At 32.4% G+C, this 10085-nt stretch overlaps 1 long non-coding RNA gene across 2 annotated transcripts; it reads right to left on the bottom strand.

The window, feature by feature from the left end:
- Nucleotides 1-1116: 1116 nt before the first annotated feature.
- Nucleotides 1117-9591, bottom strand: LOC109121051 (uncharacterized). Of its 2 annotated transcripts, none has more exons than XR_011211736.1 (3): nt 9264-9591; nt 7415-7925; nt 1117-1460 (listed from the first exon to the last, which is right to left on the bottom strand). It is a non-coding gene; the product is annotated as an uncharacterized lncRNA (long non-coding RNA). The 2 variants fall into 2 exon arrangements; XR_011211737.1 differs by having other exon boundaries at nt 7415-7885.
- Between the last annotated feature and the right edge of the window lie 494 nt (nt 9592-10085).

Here is a 10085-nt window from a genome sequence, read left to right as displayed (position 1 = left end):
ATTATTTATACAATTTCAAAATTTGTCCCGTTAATTAGTTATGTATTTTCTTAAACTACAATTATGTGTCATTATTTATCTATTATTACATTATCAACTCTATATTCTTCTTTTTTTATCTCTTTATAATTGTGCTATTTTTGTTTTCTTATTTAAATCAAAATTTTTAAAGATAAAATAAATATTATGTTGGAGATAAAATAGGTTAAATGAAATTATACGAATACTTATGTTTAAAAAACATTATATATAATTAAAAAGGACACATATATGGAATTAAGACAAAATAAATATTATTTTAAAGGTAAAATAGGTTAAATAAAACTATATGAATACTTATGTTTAAAAAAATATTATATATAATTAAAAAGAAAATTACATATATGGATGATTGTAGGATTATATTGAATATGTTGTAGTAGTAATAAACATAGATGAACGATTTGAATTGTCAAAAAATAGAAAAGTAAATATATTTTTTGCATTATTATTATAATCAAACAAATACAAATTATTTTTAATAATAAAATAAAATAAGTTTGTGGGCCATAAATGATACAAAAAAAATTGTGACTCTTGAAAAGGAAAATTGTATTGTTCTAGAAAACTATTTAGACAATTAATTATACAATTATAAATTTAAAACTTTATCCATAATAATATTTAAAATTACAAACTTTTAAGAGATATATTGTTTTTGAAAAGAATACATACAATTTATTAAAATTTAATATTCAAATTCAGACTTCATATAAATGCAAATGGACGACGCCTCGTTGCCTACTTTATATTATAAGATTTGTCTTCCTTAAAAAACAACTAGTGATTGTCGCATAATTTAAGAATGAGTTGTTTCCAACTTTAATTATAAAAATTACAGTACTTGAATAAAACTAATCGTTATTTAGCTAAAAGAAATATTATCTGGTATCCCTCCATTTTCATTTTAATTGTAATGATAAGGTTTAGCATAATTCTTAAAAAATAAATAACAAGAAATATTATTCAATCATTAAATCCTTTATTAATTCTCTAATCTTTATTTATATACATGCCTTGCTAGAATAAGTAATGTTAAAAGATAAAATTGAAAAAAGGTAATTAATTCTCTATTGATTGTTTAAAGGCAAAAGGGTCAAAATTATCCCTTAATTTTGTTTTATTTGTTAATTTTACCTCTACTATTAAAAACAAGTTATTTTTTGTTCTTGCCATCAATAAACTTAACAAATATACCCCTCGTTGAATGGAAAGCCCCAAATCAATTTAAATTATTCAATTTCACTTAAATGATTCAATTTTAACTCTACCCGACCAACTTAATAATATAACCCATTTCCTTTCTTTTACCATTATCAACTTTATTTTTCCCATCACCACTACCACCAAAGCCCACAACCTTCTCCAAAACCTCCTTCGCCACCTCTCCACTTGAGCAAAGCACCCGCTGTTATATTAACCTGTATTTATAAGGTTAATCAATAAACAGAAACAGAAATAATATGAAGCAGAAAATATATAAAATACAAGAAGTAATTAGAGTCCACAAAAATTACTATGTGTCATTAAGAAATTTAATCCCTCACTGTACCCAAGGTTATGGATTAATTTCTCCCAAGATAAAACAGATTAAACCTGTTAAAGAAATAGCGGTACCTCAAATTTCTTTAACTTCAGCGAACTTCAGAACAACAACAAGTCACACAGACTCACCCGATCACACTTTGATTTATTTGAGAGAAAAATATATGCAGAGAAGGAAAATTTCAGTGTTTGAAAAATAAAAAATTGACTTCTTTTTATAGCCATTTTCAGCAAGAAACGTATCTGTTCAGACCATAAAGTTGTGTCTTTTGGAAAAAATAACAACTTTTTGGAAAAATGTGTCTGTTAGAAAAATAACGGCTTTTCGGAAAGTAATGATTTTTCGAAAAGAGTAACAACTTTTCGGAATGTTACCGTTACCCGCAAATTTATAAGAGATAATATTAACAGGATTTATTTGATATAACAAAAACTGATTAAATAAATTTTGTCCAAAAAATTTATCAATCAATCACATCATTTGCCAAATCCAAATCCGAAGCCGAAGCCGAGCGAGCGACGGCGCGAGGGGGCATCTTTTTCTTAGCTCTTTAAGAAGTAATGGAAAGGACAACAATTTCTCTTTCTTTTGCCGATATGGGAGAAATGACTTTTCATTTTCACTTTGCAAATGACTTTTCATTTTACCTCCAAATTAGTTCCCTCATTTTTCATATTCTCTGTTTTCTTTTTCCATTCACACTTTCTAAACCCACCAATCCCCCACATGAATGAGGAAGGCTATTGTTAAAACATATGCATGAAAAAACTTGTGTGTCTTGTAGGTAAAAGTTAATCGCATCTGGATAAGTAGGTTTCCCTTTTAAATTTTTGTAGTGAACATATATCGGATATGCTCGGTCAATCAGTAGATTTGATATCTTTGAACCGTCAAGCATTGGTGTATACCTAGACAACATATGTCACACAATCAACCCTTGAACTGTTCTTAGTTCTCATTGTTTTGTTCGTTTCAGCTATGAACACATCTTGGATAGTAAGTGCTTAAAGAACTGACCTTACCGGATTCTCCTTGAAGCGGCTTACACTTCACATTTACATATGTGATTTATAAATGTGTTATCCAATAGATACACCATTTGATATTCCCTGTATCAAACTTAGAAACCATTAAAAAGTCCTTATGTCTTTATCCTTGTTACTAAACATTGTCTCATCATGAGAATGAACCATAAAATAATATTTTTTCTTGACAATGTTGAACCGTCATCAATGACTTTGTTTTATCTCCTTGAACCTAGATCTTGGGATCTCAAGTCTTCTAGGCAGAGTTACCGCCACAATGACTTGTTATCGGCCATAGACCCTTTCTCGTCGATGATTTCTCAACTCTCTCTCTATTTAGGCCTTTTGTAAGTGGATCCGACACATTATCTTTTGACTTCACATAGTCAATTGTGATAATTCCACTAGAGAGTAGTTGTCTCACAGAGTTATGTCTTCGTCTTATGTGACGAGACATGCCGTTATACATAATGCTTCCAGCTCTTCCTATGCAGCTTGACTATCACATTGTATACATATAGGGGTCATTGATTTGGGCCAAAATTGAATATCTTCTAAGAAATTCCAGAGTCATTCAGCTTTTTCACCTGCCTTGTCTAAAGCAATGAATTTAGACTCCATTGTTGAGCGAGCTATACATGTTTGTTTGGATGATTTCCAAGATAGTGCTCCTCCACCAATAGTAAAAATGTATCCACTTGTGGATTTTGTTTCAGTTGACCCAGTAATCCAATTTGCATCACTATATCCTTCAAGAACGGTTAGATATTTGTTGTAATGTAAAGCATAGTTTTAAGTGTCATTTAAGTATCCCAAAACTCTCTTCATTGCCAACCAATGACTTTGATTAGGATTACTTGTGTATCGACTCAGTTTACTGATAGAGCAAGCTATGTCTAGTCGTGTACAATTCATGACATACATTAAGCTTCCCAATACGCTAGCATAGTCCAATTGAGACTGACTTTCACCTTTATACTTTGCAAGATGAAAGTTTACATCAATTGGAATCTTTGCCCTTTTAAAATTCAAAGATTTGAATTTTTCAAGTATCTTTTGAATATACTGAGTTTGAGACAATGCTAGACCCTTAGGAGTTTTAAGAATTTTAATTTCTAATATCACATCAGCAACTCCTAGATCTTTCATATCAAAACTTACTAGCGAGCATACGCTTTGTAGATTTTATATTAGCAATGTCTTTGCTCATTATAAGCATCTCATCTACATATAGGCATAAAATGACTTTTTGATTTGGAGTATCTTTAATGTAAACACATTTATCACATTCATTGATCTTAAATCCATTTGACAACATTGTTTGTTCAAACTTTGTATGCCATTGTTTTGGTGCTTGTTTTAGTCCATAAAGTGACTTAATAAGTTTGCACACTTTCTTTTCTTTACCAGAAAGTACAAAACCCTCAGGTTGTTCTATGTAAATTTCTTGTCCAGCTCTCCATTTAAGAAGGTTGTTTTCACATCCATTTGATGAATTTCAAGACTGTATACTGCAGCTAGTGCAATTAACATCCGAATTTATGTAATCCTAGTCACTGGAGAGGATGTGTCAAAACAATCAAGACCTTCTTTTTTTCTAAAACCTTTGACAACAATTCGTGCTTCATATTTGTCAATAGTTCCATCATCTTTCATCTTCCTTTTAAAGATTCATTTTGAACCCAAGGGTTTGTTCCCTGGAGGAAGATCAGCCAACTCCCAAGTATGATTGCTTAAGATTGATTCAATTTCACTATTAACAGCCTCCTTCCAACAGGTTGAGTCGCTAGATAACATTGCTTCCTTGAATGTTTGAGGCTCACTTTCAAGAGAAATGTTACAAAATCATATCCAAATGAAGTAGATGTCCTTTGACGTTTACTGCGTCTTGGACTTTCTTCATTGGGTTCATTCTCTTTTGGTTCTTCTCTGGGTTGTTTAGACCCCCTACTAGATGACTCAAGTCTAGTTGTATATGGATAGATATGTTCAAACAATTCAGCACTATCTGATTCCATTACTGTATTATCATGAATATACAAATGTTCAGACTTATGAACCAAAAATTAACATGCCTTACTGTTTGTGGCATATCTAATGAATACACAATCCACAGTCTTAGGCCCTATTTTTACCCTCTTGGGTATAGAAACTTGGACTTTGGCTTGACACCCCCACACTTTGAAATATTTCAAGTTGGGTTTTCTACCTTTTCATTTCTCATATGGAATTACATTTGTCTTTGAGTGAGGCACTCTGTTAAGTATTTGATTTGTTGTAAGGATAGCTTCCCCCCACAAGTTCTGTGGTAAACCTGAACTTATAAGTAATGCATTCATCATTTCTTTTAAAGTTCGATTTTTCCTTTCTGCAATTCCATTAGACTGAGGAGTGTAGGGAGCAGCAGTTTGATGGATTATTCGATTTTTTAAACATAATTCTGCAAATGGAGACTCATATTCTCCACCTCTATCACTTCTGATCATTTTGATCTTTTTATCTAACTGATTTTCAACTTCAGTTTTATATTGCCTAAATGCATCTATTGCTTCATCCTTACCATTTAGCAAATAGATATAACAATATCTACTGCAATCGTCAATAAAAGTTATGAAATACTTTTTCCCACCACGTGATGGTGTTAACTTCATGTCACAAATATCAGTGTGAATCAATTCTAAAGGATTTGAATTCCTTTCATCAGATTTATAAGGATGCTTAGCATACTTAGATTCAACGCAAATTTGACATTTTGGTTATTGCTCAAATTTTGGCAAAATATTTAAGTTAATCACTTTTTGCAAGATTTTGTTATTAACGTGTCCCAAACGTTCATGACATAAACATTTAGACTCAAGCAAGTAAGAAGAAGCAAAATCTTTATTCATATCAACTGCAATTACATTGAGTTTGAAAAGGTCATCACTAAGGTAGCCTTTTCCTACATACATATCATTTTTGCTTACTACTACTTTATCAGAAACAAATACACATTTAAATTCATTCTTGGTCAGAACTAGAATTTAAACTAAATTCTTTTCCAATTGTGGAACATATGAGACCCTATTTAAAGTCACCACCTTGCCTGATGTTATCTTTAATAGGACTTTGCTAGTTCCTTCCACCTTTGCAACAGCGGAGTTTGCCATAAACAATTTTTCATCTGTAAGTGCTGGAGTATATGATGAAAATAATTCTTTGTTGTCACAAACATGACATGAGGAACCAGAATCTATCCACCATTCTCTTGGGTTTCCAACCAAGTAACATTCTGAAAGCATTGCACAGAGATCGTCCATTTCTCCTTTGGATTCAGCCAAGTTTGCTTGATCCTTCTTTTTCTTGTCCTTCTTAGGACCCCGACATTCAGTAGCCTATGACCATGTTTACCACAGTTGAAGCAATTTCCATTGAATTTCTTCTTAGGAGGATTGCTTTTTGGACCAGATGCTTTCTTTCTTTTCTTTAATTTTATGGGATCTTCTTCAACAAAATTTACTCCAGATATTGCTGAATTACCACGTGACCTCTTTTTTGTAGCCTTATTATCCTCTTCGATTCTCAACCTTACTATGAGATTTTCAACAATCATCTCCTTGCGTTTGTGTTTCAAGTAGTTTTTGAAGCCGCGTCAAGTATGCAATTTACAAGGACACCTTCAAGATGTTAAAAAATGCCTTCCCAAGTATCAACTGGCCTGCAAACTGGACAGCATTGATCCAAACAAGCGAGAAATGTGTTCACAACATTGAAGTGTACAAGGTAGCATGGTTTAAGCCTCCAGACCAATGGATCAAAATTAATACAGATGGAAGTGCTCTCACCAATGAAGGAAAAATTGGGGCTGGAGGTATCATCCGAGATAAAGAAGGCAAAATGATAATGGCTTTCTCAACACCTCTTGGAGAAGGATCGAACAACCAAGCTGAAATTGAGGCTGCTCTCTTTGGACTGACTTGGGCTTTTGAATTAGGTTTCAAAAACATTTTACTTGAGTTAGACTCCCAATTAGTGGTGCAATGGATTTCAAACAAAATAGCACCACCTTGGAATCTTACCAATCAGCTTGAAAGACTTCAACAAATCATCATACAAACTCAGAATTTCAGATGTTCCCACATCTTTAGAGAAGCAAATTGGGTCGCAGACGCACTTTCAAAACATAGCCACAACAATACAGCTCCTCAAGTCTACGTCCACAGCAACCAACTCCCAAAAGAAGCACATGCCTACTATCAAATGGATCTGATGGACATGCCAAGCTTTAGAAGAAAGAAGACCAAAATGATTTTTGATCCTCCTTGATTATAGTACCTTTTCAACTTAGCTATATGTAAATAATATAGCTACTTTGAATAGGACATAGGTTAGTTAGTTGATAGGCTTTCTTGTAAAGGGAGAGTCTCCCTAATTTATGCTTCCTAGATACTATGTAATGAGAGGAGTCCTCTCCTTAGGTTTGTAGTATTTTGGTTTCATCTTTCATTGTAAGGGGTGGAGTTGACATTCTTGAAAGTCAACTCCAAACCATCTTAGGATTGGAGGTTAGGTTTATGCCCCCCTCCGTGTATTTTGTTTTTTGTTATTAATGGTAAAGCCTGGGGGTGTTGCTCAGCCCCTACCCCTCCAAGGGTAATTAAACAAAAAAAAAAGTAGTTTTTGAAGTCCTTCCATAGTTAAGGTAATTTTTCAATAATTGCAGCCACTTGAAAGGCATCATTCACAATCAATCCTACATTAAAGATTATGTGAGTATTAAGGGAAAACTTAATATTTCTAACATAGGCATTAAATAAATTTATACCTTCAGCAAGGAGATCATGGATCATGACCTGCAATTCTTGAACTTGGGTGACGATGGTCTTACTGTCTATCATCTTATAGTCCAGAAATTTTACCACAGTGAATTTCTTCATTCCGGCATCTTCTGTTTTGTACTTATTTTCTAAAGCATCCTAGAGTTCTTTTGAGGTTTTGACATTGTTGTACACATTGTACAGATCATCTTACAGGCCACTCAGAATATAATTTTTACACAAAAAATTTGAGTGTGTCCATGCTTCTGTTACCAAGAATCCTTCATCAGGCGGAGTTTCATCTGACATAACAGGAACATTCTCATTAATGAACTTCTGCAGACTCAACGTAGTGAGATAGAAGAACATCTTTTGCTGGCATCTCTTAAAGTCGACTCAAGAAAACTTTGCAGGTTTCTCAGTCGGCGCTAAGAAAGCATTTGAACGATTATGTGTAATCGATGTTGTTGCAGCACTTACTGTTTCAGCATTTGTTTGACTTGAATTAGTCATTTTTTTCTATCACAAATGACAGATAAGTTAAGTATATGAAATACTAACAGTAAAGAACAAATCTATACACAAACTGTTTCTGATTTAACGATAAAGTTTTTATGTTCTTTTAATCGTTAATCGAATGAATTTTTAAAAATTCAAGCAGAGTAGAAAATCATAAAGGTTTTAATCTCCAGAAACCTCAAATACAGAAACTTTTAAATTTCTTAAGATTGTTATATTAACCTATATTTATAAGGTTAACCAATAAACAGAAACAGAAATAAGATGAAGCAGAAAATACATAAAATACAAGAAGTAATCCGAGTCCACAGAAACTACTGTGTGTCCTTAAGAAATTTAACCCCCTCACTGTACCCAAGGTTATGGATTAATTTCTCTCAAGATAAAACGAATTAAACCTGTTAAAGAAATAGCGATACCTCAAATTTCTTTAACTTTAGCGAACTTCAGAACAACAAGTCACACAGACTCAGTCAATCGACACTTTGATCTATTTGAGAGAAAATTATGTAGAGAAGGAAAATTTCAGTGTTTGAAATATCGAAAATTGACTTCCTTTTATAGCCATTTTCAGCAAGAAACGTGTCTGTTCAGAGAAATCTGTTCAGACCAGAAAGTTGTGTCTTTTGAAAAAAAAATAACAACTTTTCAGAAAAATGTGTCTGTCAAAAAAATAACGGCTTTTCGGAAAGTAACGACTTTTTGGAAAGAGTAACAACTTTTCAGAATGTTACCGTTACCCGCAAATTTATAAGAGATAATATTAACAGGATTTATTTGATTTAACAAAAACTGATTAAATAAATTTTGTCAAAAAAATTTATCAATCACATCATTTGCCAAAGCCGAAGCCAAGCGACGACGACAACGGCGCGAGGGGGCATCTTCTTCTTAGCTCTTTAAGAAGTAATGGAAGTTTTTCCTTATATAAGGACAACAATTTCCCTTTCTTTTGCCGATATGGGAGAAATGACTTTTCATTTGTACTTTGCAAATGACTTTTCATTTTTCCTCCAAATTAGTTCCCTCATTTTTCATATTCTCTATTTTCTTTTCCCATTCACACTTGCTAAACCCAACACCCTCATCAATACCCAATTCTCAACTAGGCAAATTTGTCCTAAGCAACTTAATTTCTTCAAAATCCTTCAAATGTTGTGCATCATCAATACCCAATTCCCCACTAGGCAAATTGGTCCTAAGCAACATAATTTCATCAAAAATCCTTCAAATGTTGTGTAGGGGAGGGATGTGTAACAAAAACAAAATCAAATAAGATGAAATATATAATAAAAATGGAAAACTAGTATAAGCACATGGATGCACTTTGTTGCCCACCTTGGAAGCTATTTCCTTGTTCTTGTAAGCTGCTATAAGTCCGCATAGCAGAATTTATTCAGATCCACACTAGCAAGAGTCATGTTCCAAACAATTGCATACTTGCAATGTTGGAAAGGAATGTCAATCAGATAATAGAGGAAAACAAATATTATGAATCCATCAGAAAATAACCACATAAATCATGTTAGGAAAGATTGGAGAGGTGGTGGTTCGGCGCTGGTGGTGGAGGAAATCTTGTAGAGGGTGATGCCCTTTGGTGGAGGTGGAAAAACAAAGTTAATTTGGATAAAAGAAATGAATTATATTAATAAGTGGATCAGGTCGGATTAAAATTCAATAATTTAAGTAAATCAGATAATTTTAATTGATTTAGGACTTTCCATTCAAGAAGCGGTATATTCATTTAGTTTATTTACGTCAAGGGTAAAAATAATTTATTTTTAACAGTAGGGATAAAATCAATCAATAAAACAAAGTTGAGGTGTAATTTTGACCCTTTCCCCTTGTTTAAATTGATAATTATTTCCTCTTTTTATATTAATTGATCAACTTATTACAAATAGTTTTCATATATTAGTTGATCACTATATTAAATCAAGAAGATATTTAATTTATTTTTTCCTATTGCCCTCGCAATTATTTCTTTTTTAAAATGTTCACATTTCTTTATAAAATATACAAAACGTTTTTTAAGGCATAAATAAGTAACATTATCTTCTTATTTTTCAAAAGGCACCTTAACTTTGTTGTATTTACAAAGGTATATAATACTTTTGTGGGCTAATAGAATGTCCGCAAAATTAAAGATTTATTTTTGAA

This window comes from Solanum lycopersicum, chromosome 9 (genome assembly GCF_036512215.1).
Source record: "Solanum lycopersicum chromosome 9, SLM_r2.1".
NCBI classification, from domain to species: Eukaryota; Viridiplantae; Streptophyta; class Magnoliopsida; order Solanales; family Solanaceae; genus Solanum; species Solanum lycopersicum.
Note: the sequence above shows the minus strand (reverse complement) of the source record. Positions and strands in the feature narration are given on the sequence as shown.